The following is a 10,347-nucleotide window of genomic DNA, read 5'->3' as shown; positions in this document are numbered from 1 at the left end:
GAGCTTTCTATTTATTACATGATTGCAGCAATTTGTTTCGAATAAATACAGTGTGTTTCACAAAGACTTCTTTAGGGATGACATAGATGCATAACAGTGACAAAATATTGTAGTTTCTGGCAATTAGCATTATTGATAGTACTTTTTGGACAACCAGAGCAGGCTTCTATTTATATTTACAGCAGTTGGTAAACATTGTCCTCTCTCTCCCTTCTTCCTGCTCACTGACTTCAATAAATGTACAACAATCCTGCAAAAACTGCTTCTGCATATGTTAATCCCTGCATCATAGAAACACGATCAAAGCCTACAATGATTGCTGCCAAGTGTTCTTCTTCTCACTTTATAAACATCTTATAAACAAAAAGTTCACAGAATGCTCTAACCAATGTAGGGGATTTAGATCACTGGTCAAGGAACATAATTACCTATTCCTCTACATCTTTTGGATGGACTCTGGTTATAATACTCATTAAATGCAATGCTATTCTATATACAAATTCAGTTGGAGACCATTGTGTTCAACACACATGCATTGACAATGCTAAGGAAATATGCTCTTAAGGAAAGTCAACCACTCAACTATAGCTGAATGGTGTGTGGCAACAGAAACATGCAACAGAAAACAGTTTTATACTAGCTTTCAAGTTCTTGCTCTTTCTCTAGAAGAAGTATGCTCATTCATGTATGCAACTACACTGACAATAAAATGCAAATGTATATGGCTATGTCAAGACGGACTGTTGATTATTGATAGCAGTTGCCCTGACAGATGGAGGTGGGGAGGTGATATGGAAGGATGCATGAGGTGAGGATTGGGTAGTGGGATAGTGTCAGGTGCTTTCGCAATCTCTCTGGCCTAAATTTCTGCTAACCTACTTCCCACTGCCCCACCTTACCTTTTCACATCTCTCTTCCATCCGCACCACACCCTTCTCCCCCCCCCCCCCCCCCGCCCCCCTGCTCACACTCATCCCCTCACTCACCCACCCTCCCTCCCTCACCTTTATCTCTTCCCTTTTCTCTCCTATTTCCTCCTCTCTCTACTTCTTATATAACCATATAACTTACCCACTGAACTCCTTTCATCTTGTCCTGCTGAGTCTTCTGACAAAGAGCCTACATCACACTATTACACTACCCCTCTTTGCCTCGTGCTTTTTTTTTTTTCAAAAAAAGGCTCTGAGCACTATGGGACATAACATCTGAGGTCATCAGTCCCCTAGAACTTAGAACTACTGAAACCTAACTAACCTCAGGACATCACACACATCCATGCCCAAGGCAGGATTCGAACCTGCAACCGTAGCGGTCACGCGGTTCCAGGCTGAAGCGCCTAGAACCGTTCGGCCACACCGGCTGGCATGTATCCTTCGCCACCCCCTCCCCACCCCCATCTGCCCAGGCAACTGCTATTGATAATCAACTGTCTTGTTATATAAATACAGGTTTGTTCTCAAGAATAACACCAGAGGAAAAGACAGTATACAGAAGAGTTATCTGAGAAACTTTTCCTGTGGGAACTCCCAATACTATCACTCATTTTTTAGAATTATTCCTACTGGCCCACATTTTATATAGTCCATATTATTTCATGCACCTTCCACAAGACTGTTTTTGTAGTGCAGCCTTGTCACTTGGTTCGACAAGAAAGTTTTTCAATTGTTACTTTTAACACATTTAAAAATGCCTTTTAAAATTCTTTACATTGAAGAAGCACTAACTTAGAAGCCAATTTTCTCATGCATCCTTCTTACAATATTATGTGATGACCTCCTCAAAATCATCCACTAGTGTTACAGTACTCTTGCGGTTTGGGTGCTTTTCAAGTGATCTGAACTTTTCCAAACATTTCTACAGCTTTGTTGGTTGCCTTTTAAATTTGTTGTACAATTCTTGTACTTTCACCACATGCTTGAGTAGTTTGTTCTCATGTCTTCAAAATGCTAACAACAGGAAGCCTACATTCTGATTCACATCTGAAAGACACAAACTAATGCCCCTTGCCTGACCATGACGTATTTCACATTTCACCTGACAGACTTATTTACAGATTGCACTGGTGTGGTTAACAAACACTTCTACCACAAAATATCTATGATAATTTGGCTGCAAATAATAATAATAATGCTCTATGAATGAAATTTTATTGCTGCTGAAGCAAAGCAACAGTGCAGACTGGAGGAGAGCAGTTATTGCTGTCTGGTGTAACTCACAACTAGGTGCTCGAAAAGAGAATAAATGTTATTGGCTGTTGGTGGTTAGTAGAGGGGATGTGCAGAACAGCTGAAGCTTAGACCATCTTCTGGGCTAATGTGAGAGAAGATACTAGCATATCGAGTAATCACCCAGCGTGCTTGCCACATGTTTATTGCAAATTTTTGTTGAAACTTCTCAAAATGTGGCACTGGGATTTACATCGAGCTGTATAAGACTTATATCCCTTGTATTGTGAAACAGGTGAAAACTGTTACTTTTAACTGGGATTTAATACAGTATTATAATTGTTTCTCTTATCTTAGTTTCCAAAGCCTCTCATCTTTCCAATTTTCTCTTTGTAAATTCCTCTCTAACATGACTCCCTCTTTTCGTGTTGCTTCGAGTGTTTTCATCTTCTATTAGTTGCAATCCATTCCATCCTCACCCAAATGGCACACACACCTGCAACATTTCAGTTGCTTTTCTTCGATTGTATCTGTTATAATGGTGCCCAGGTCCATTCTCTTATGTATACCTTCATTTTAATTTTTATTCCATAGTGTCAGCCTACAGCAACACTTCCAAAATCTCATCCCCATCTATCAGTTATTTCCCATGTTTCTGCTCCATATTATGTTATTATACTTACCATAATAGTTTTAAATATCCTAATCTATGTTTCTGACCTAACATGTGTGCCTTATAAAACTTCATTTAATTGGTTGTTTGTCTGCCTTGGCCAATGTGGTCCTTAATTTCACTTTTACTGGATCTATCTTTGTTCATAATGACTCTCAAATATTTATAAGAGTCCACAGACCTTACTATGTCAAAATCTAATGTCAGGTCTTGTCTCACACTGCCAGTAACAAAATATTCCATTTCCTCTAAATTCATGGTTACAGCCCATTTACAACATTTTCTCCACAACTTTCTAACCATGTACTTCATGGCATCCTCATCAGCAAAATGCAAAAGTGAATAGCTTTTAATTACTTACACACATACCTGTACTATGACATAAATATTTCTATAACCTTAAGGTAGAATTCAAGTATACGAGGCCTGTCCATTCATAATTTCACACCAACAGTGTACTGCAGCATAATGCAGTTTGCATCCTTGCACACACCTGTGTTTAATGTGTACTGGCCAGAACTGTCATTGTTGTATGTTTGTTAGTTATTTTTCAGTGCTGTATTGAGTAGAACGTTGTGTCGCACAGTTTGTGAATTTTGAGGTGGCAGAGTTAGAGGAGCAATGCGTCTGCATTAAATTTTGCATAAAACTCAAGAAAACCATTACACAGATACACCAAATGATGCATGAAGCCTACAGTGATGAGTGCTTAAGCCATACTCAGTGCTACAAATGGTTCACATGGTTTAAAAATGATCAGATTGAGGTTAATTCAGGACGACCTGCAATGTCTACCGACAACACTCATGTCAGGAATGTCAACGAAACTGTGCATGCCAATTGAAGATTGACTATTCGAGAGATTGAAGAAGAATGTAGCATTTCAGTTGGATCATGTCATAAAATCCTGGCACAGGATCTTGGAACGCATCATGTTGTTGCCAAGTTTGTCTCAAGGCTCACAAATCAAGATCAGAAAGACATTCACAGTGCTATCTGCAAAAAGCTTTTGGATCACACAAATGACAATGAGATGTTCCTTAAGAGAATCTTAACTGGTGATGAGACGTTGGTCTATGGTTACGGTGTTGAGACAAAGGTTTGAACTTCACAATGGGCCGGGAAAGGTTCTCCAAGACCAAAACCAGTTCATCGGCTCACGTCAAATGTCAAAGCCATGCTGACTGCTAATCGATGGTACTAATGGGACGTGTTGCGATGCCTGCGAGGGAAATGTGAGAAGGAAACAGTCTGAAATTTGGCACGACAGTTTATGGCTCTTGCATCACAATAACGCACCCATGCATTCATCCCTATTGGTGCATGACTATTGCACAAAAAGCTGAACACTGTGCTGCCTCATTCTCCATACTCCTCAGACTTGGTCCCTGCAGACTATTGTTTTTATTTCGAAAGTTGAAAATCCCTTTGAAAGGAAGAAGATTTGTAATGGTAGATGAGATAAAAGAAAATTTGTGGATGGCACTTCACACAATCCAGCAAGTGGCTTACCAAGACAGCTTCCAGAGGTGGAAACAGCATTGGGAGCGGCGAATCAGTCATGGAACAGGGTATTTTGAAGGAGACCATGCACAAGTAAAAGGTAAGAGTAGAAAACTTTTGTGGACCAACTTCCAGAATTTTATGATCAGACCTCATATTTTAAATAATGTACGTCCTATTGTGCATCATCGTCATTATACTTTTGTCACTGGAATCTCTCCAGATATTTTTGTATCTACTTTTATTCTACAAGTTGTGCCACTAGAATTAACATATAAATTACTCACTCCATTCTCTAACATCGCAGTACACAATTTACTGGGGAGGGGGGGGGGATGTTATCACAGGATTCCTTAAGATCAATGGAGATCATACGGGCCACTCCTGGTCAGTCTTTTTTCAATGAGATGTTTTAGGCAAAACGTATTGTCTGCGCATGATCTTCTGAGACAGAACTCATTCTGTTCTTCTTTGTCCAAAACATGTGATTCAGTTCTCTCCTCTTATTGTATTCCCATATCTACATATGTAGAGACTAAATATGTTACACTTACTACACTTACTCCCCTATAGTTTGAGCATTTATATTTTTCTTTACACCCTTTTTATGTCTGTTGGATATGTATGCTGCTTTCCATTCCTCTGGAAATTCTTCCTCTTTTAGGAAGCAGTTGAAAACATATGTCATTCGTTCCAGAAGTTTATATGGTCCACTTTTGAACAATTTGATGGGCAATCCATTTGGACATGAAGTTCATCCTTTCTGTAGCCACAATTATTTCATTTTCTTCGTAGAATGCATCTGAGATAAATCGTTCTCAACTTTTACAAAGAATTCTGGATAGCTTTTTGTAAACAGATTCTCATAATGTTTCCTCCATTTTTCCTGTGGAATTAAGGTAAATGGAATCATTCCTATTCTTTTGCATCATAGAGATTTCTGAGCTCTCCAGGGTTCATTGCTTGGCCCCCTGCAGTACACTGATCAATGTGTCTACATCTACCATCCCACACTTCATTCTTTGTATTCCTGACTGCTCTCTTCACCTTTTTCTACATTTTACATATTCATTCCTGTTTTATTTGCTCTCTGACATTAGCCATATATTGTATTCTCTCTTCTTTTCCTGTACCAGTTTCTCAATGATTACATTCTAGCATTAATTTCTCTTTCGAATTCATGAGTTGCTCTGTAATACTCCTAAAACTTCCTTAACTGCTTCCCTTATACATCTAACAATATCTTATGTATTATTTCCGGAAGAATATGTTACATTACTCAGTAGTGGATAGAATAAAAAATTCTCGCATTTCCAGCCATGTCAAATGATTTAAATTACATGAGCTTTTGGCCAAACACTCCTTGGCCATTGTCAAATGGTACGACTTGTCAGTGGCTGCTTGTAAGCACATTATATACACTAGCTCCCAGCTGTGATGTCACTGGTGCCCATAGCATTGCCATATGTTGACTCTGCGTTCAATGCGCCTGCTTCACCTGCATGATCGCTGGATCCCACGATGTGCTTTGCTGCAAGTGTTACTGGTGATTTTTATTTCAATGGCTTCTTTAATTACACAATCCCAGAAGCCATAGTGTGAGCCACAATGGATGTTTTATCAAATTTTATCCGGTGTCCATTTTCTGAAGCATGCTCAGCTAAAGCAGATTTCTTGGGGGTAGTGTATGCTATAAGACCTCTCAGGCTCCTCCTTTTGTTGTTCCACAGTCAATACTGTTTGTCCAACAGAAGACATTGTAGACAACAGGTGTTCTGAGACCGCCTATGTCTTTAACTGGGCTCAGTAATTGACGGATTTTCATTGGGGGCCCTGAAGATCGAATCAATCTTGTGTCGCTTCAGCAGGTGACTTATCTCACCCGACACAGAGCCACAGAATGGCTCAGTGATCTTATTGTCAGTCTTGCTTGAAATAGCTTCATTAATATGATGAATGTTATAGCCAATGTCCCTGAAGACCTTGCGTGGGTGGCTCAGCTCAAGGGGCAGGTTATCAGCACCTGTTATCATTCTTGCAAAATGCACCAATGTCTGTAAAACAGTGCTTCTGTGCCGCGTGAGGATGGCTGATGGCATGCAAGTACAGATTGGTGTGGGTGGGTTTTCTATAGATTGCTGTGGCCAAGGTATCCATTTCATCTGTGGTGGATGAGGATGCTGAGGAAAGGCAGCACATTGTTTTTTTCTACCTCCATGGTAATCTGGATGTTACTATTAATGCCTTTGAGGGGCTCTACGAACTTGTCAAGTTTCTCACGTGGATAGAGTCAAAGGACAAATGTTTCGTCAACATATCAAAAGAAACAACTAGGCTTTAATGTCGCTGTGCCTAAGGCAACAGCCTCAAAATTTTCCGTGAAGAGGTTTACAACAGCTGGACTACACATTACAATGCCATCCATTTGATCGTAACACTGGCCATTGCACAGGAAATAAGAAGACATGAGAAGGTGCCTAAATAGCTAAACCACTTCACTTACAAAGAACTGGGATGCTAGGTCCAAACAGTCTGTGACATACACATTCGTAAAGAGTGCCACCACATAAAAACTGACCATAATATCACCATCATCAAATCAAAAACAGTTAATTTGGTTGATAAAATCTACTAAATTGTTACTATGATGTTCACTGCATCCCATATGTGGAACAAGGAAACTGGCCAAGTACTTCACCAGCTTGTATTTTGGTGAACCAATACTGGGTACAAAGAGGCAGAATGGTATCCTGTCTTTGTGTATCTCCAGTAAAGCATAAGCAGCAGGTGTCTAGGTACCTGTGGAAGATTCTTGACCACACTGTCTTCCACCGAAGTGTGTTTGAGAAGTTCAGACATCTTTCTCATTATTTTAAATGTAAATACAGCTGCATTCCCCTTGTCAGCAACAAGGACCACAACACTTTCAGCATGTCATGTTACGTGCTCGTAACTTTGCTTTTACGAGAATATGGCTCGTTTCACACCATATTTCATCTCTTGTTTCATTTGGGAGCCTGTGGAATTGCTGTTCGATGGCACTTACTATATCAGAGACAAGAATGTCTTGGAGAGAAGATGTGAAATTAAGTCTTTTCCTAAGTACAGACATTGCACATGTAGCTATATCTCTCGCCATCAGGTTGATGACAGTACGTTCTGAGAGTCTGTGGCCGGCACCATGTTGCTGCAAAAGATGGCTCAACCTTCCTTTCTGCCTCTCTGTAGTTTGTTCCTGTGATGATAATTGTTGAGAAATCATAACTACATCAATGTATTACCAGTCAAAAGCTGTGAGTGTACTTGATAGTCGTAGACCCAAGGCCATAAGAGCAGGTCTGTCTGAATCCAGCTGTTGCCTGGTATTGTGTAACCTTTCTCATAGTAGTGTGAAGCTGGCATTACGAAATATCCCCCTGGAGAGGATGCTGTTGATGGGATGGTATACCATATTAAATCGTGGAATAGTCTGCTCGCCATGGTAGCACAGCAGGAAGACTAGCGAACTCTGGGAGGAAACGGGACACAACATTAAACGTCTAGGGCACCTGAATGTTAAGAAGGTTAACTTATTGAGTTTGCTAGCCTTCTTACTGCATGAGAAGATGATACCTATACACTTTAATCACTATTGCCATTGTAACTATGAGAGGATATTATGGGCTGCAACTTTGTGATAGATTCCAGCAGTTGCTATACTCCTATTGCCAGAGCCTAGCCAAATTTTCAGTTAATATACTGCATCAAAATAATCAATCAATGATGTTACTGACAACCATTTTAGAGGTTGGCTCACAGCATACCATCCAAAAAATGTACACAGAATCAGCAACAGCTATCATCCAGGTGACTGACTACACAATGACAATAACATCATATCTGGTAGCAAAATCATTTTAATTCATTGTATTTCTTATGATGAACAACAAATATACAATGCAGCATGTTGTTTAAAAACAGATAGATCTTCATGTGAGTTTGGAACCTGTATACAGGCTTTCCCTGTGTGCAACAAAACTGTTTTGTGAATTAGATTACTTTTACATTCTATGTGTGAATGGTAATCTGATATTGTGCAATAGAAGTGAAAAAGAAATTATGACTATTTGAAATGGGTATCCCCCAAAATAATCAGTCTGATAGTGGCTTTGCATCAAATCCCATTTCAAACTGAAAGGGCAATGCTTGGTGAACTCCAAATGTAAGGCAAACTGAAAGAACATTTGACCCATATGTTAGTACCTGTTATTAAGTGAACAGAATTTTACAAAGTACAGAGACAAATATATTTTCATGGGCAAGTGTTTCTGGATGTAGACCCAACCAGATAGCTGTGAATGTTAAAGCACTGCTTATGGGATGGGGAGATGCACTGGCCCTGGATCGATTCTGCACAGTGGATTAATGATGAGGGTTGGTGTGCCAGCCAACTTGGACATGATTTTTAGGTGGTTTCCAGATCCCAGTACATGAATATCAGGCTGGTATCCATGTACCACCTCAGTTACACAAGAAAACTGGGGTACACATATTCTGTCCCAGGAGTAAAAAGGTAGTGACAGCAAGGGCATCCAACCATCCCTTAAATTAACCATGCCAAATCCATTCACAACAATGCCAACCCTGTGCCAATGTGGGGCAAAGGCAGCAGCAGCAGCAGCAGCAGCAACAGCAGAAGAAGAAGAAGAAGAATGACAAAGAGAACAAAAAAGACAACAGAAGACGAAGAAGAAGAAGAAGAAGAAGAAGAATGACAAAGAGAACAAAAAAGAAGTGTTTCAGGATGTAACGAAATGAACTGATAATTTTACAGTTACTTTTTGACCATATCTCAAAGTAATGGACAATAATACTAGTACTAAATTGAAGGAATCAGGATCTGTGAAGTGAAAAATTGGATTCACAAAGAAATAGCTGAAGAGTAATTCAAAGCTCAAATGACTAAAACACACACTGAAATAAATAGCTTGTTGTGTAAATGAGGGATAGCTATTAGTAAAAAAGAATTGCATCAGCAACACCTATATCAGTGATGAAAATGACAATTCACTTTGACATTGTGGTTGTCATTGTCAAGTTGCAGCAGAAAACTACCCAAGAGTTGTGCAACAATACGGCTTTAGTTGTACACATCATACCATTAGAAGCAGTGTTCAAGCACACAAAAATCAATTCGTGAAGCCTCTAATGATAAAAATAAATAAATAAATAAAAGAAAAGTGTGTGTGTGTGTGTGTGTGTAAGATTCAGTTCTATGTAAGGTAAGAGCACAATAGATGTCAGGATTTTGCAGTGACACTACTACTAAAACGGATATCTCATCTAACACTCTAGAACTAAACCTCACTTGAACTACAGATTCAACTTAAATAAGTGTGCATAATTAAATCACAGATCGCTATAATAAAAGGTTATCACAGTTTACTTGCCTGTATTTATGTTCATTTTGAAATATCAGTGAATGCATATATGCCAGTATTATTTTTGTACATGTTTCTCTAAGTCCTAGTGTGGATGTTTCGTACGTATGGTGCTCTGTAGCTTGCAAATAGTGAAAAAACATGTCATAGCAGCTGGTATGTATTCTTCTGTACTAGTATTCAGTCTTGATTTTTTATTTATATTAATAGTGTTTGTGCAGAACAACAAATTACAATGACACTATAAACATGAGAAAGTCGGATGGTAAGGGTTTAACTTTACCTCAAGTGCTGAATACTATAAATATTTTAAAGAAGCAGGAGAATGGCCAAAGAATCTATTAGAGATTTTGTGGCACAAGACCAGAACCAAGTTGAGTGGCAAGGTAAAATTCTTAAAAAAAAGTATAAACTCTAGAAGTAACTTCCTTACTCCAACATTACACTTTAAGAGACTTTACATAAACAAAATCTGTTAAAAGCTCACTAAACTTATATGGTGACAAAGCATTCTATAAAGTGTAACTGGGAGCACTATATCTGACACTATCTGAGGTAATCTCATTGTGTTCCGTTGTTATCTGTT

Source organism: Schistocerca gregaria, chromosome X (genome assembly GCF_023897955.1).
Source record: "Schistocerca gregaria isolate iqSchGreg1 chromosome X, iqSchGreg1.2, whole genome shotgun sequence".
NCBI lineage: Eukaryota > Metazoa > Arthropoda > Insecta > Orthoptera > Acrididae > Schistocerca > Schistocerca gregaria.
This window is presented reverse-complemented; position numbering follows the sequence as displayed.